At 37.6% G+C, this 1,016-nt stretch overlaps 1 non-coding gene across 1 annotated transcript; it reads right to left on the reverse strand.

Annotated features, from left to right (window-relative positions):
* Window positions 1-689: 689 nt before the first annotated feature.
* On the reverse strand, window positions 690-796 carry LOC148293001 (small nucleolar RNA R71). The gene has a single exon (XR_015825925.1). It is a non-coding gene; the product is annotated as a small nucleolar RNA R71 (small nucleolar RNA).
* Window positions 797-1,016: the final 220 nt, after the last annotated feature.

Raw genomic sequence — 1,016 nt, forward strand, 5'->3', positions numbered from 1 at the left:
ACATGAATGGCCTTGGCTTCTGGGTTCTTTGGATTGATCTCAGTTTGGCTTGGCCATTTCCCAGGTTTTCTTTGAGTTATTTCAGCAACTATTTGGCCTAATTGGACTTCCAATTTGGAGATGGCAGCTTGTGAAGTTTGCTGAAAATTGGATTGGTTGATTGCCATCTGCTTCACTATATCTTCCAATGATGATGATGATTGTTGTGGCCTTTGGAATGAAGGGGGATTTGCTTGATTCTGGTTATTTCTCCATGAAAAGTTTGGATGATTCCTCCAACCTGCATTATAACTTTGAGAGTATGGATCATTTCTTGGACCTTGGTTGTAGGAATTTACCAACTTAGCTTGCTCTTGCACTATTCGTGCACCAAATCCATCTTGCATCATGTTTCCACCTAACATGCCAAATTATGATTTCAAACCTGGAATGATTCAATTACTACCTATTTTTCATGGCATGGAAAGTGAAAATCCTTATGTGCATGTTAGGGAATTTGAAGAAGCAATTGGCACCTTTTACAATGTTCAACTTGATAGGATTAATTTCATAAGGTTGAAATTTTTTCCTTTTTCCTTAGAAGAAAAGCTAAAAGTTGGTTGTATTCATTAAGGGCTAGGTCCATAGGTTCTTGGGGGGAAATGACTCAAGCATTTTTTAACAAATATTTTCCTAATCACAAGACGATTGCTCTTAAGAAAAGAATCTCAAATTTCTCTCAAAAAGAAAATGAAACTTTATATCAAACTTGGGAAAAATTTAAAGAGCTTTTGAATTTGTGCCCACACCATGGCTTTGAAAACTGGCGTCTTGCTAGTTATATCTATGAGGGACTTCTCCCCCGTGATCGCCAATTTGTTGAGTCTATGTGTAATGGAAATTTTATGCAAAAAGACCCTGATGATGCCCTAGAATTTTTGGATGAAATTGCTGAAAAAGCTCATCAATGGACTGTCCCCAGTCCAGTTGAGACCACTGATCGGTCAAGAATTGCCACATCTTCTACTAATAAAGGA

This window comes from Prunus avium, chromosome 7 (genome assembly GCF_965620075.1).
Source record: "Prunus avium chromosome 7, drPruAviu1.hap1.1, whole genome shotgun sequence".
Classification (NCBI taxonomy): Eukaryota; Viridiplantae; Streptophyta; class Magnoliopsida; order Rosales; family Rosaceae; genus Prunus; species Prunus avium.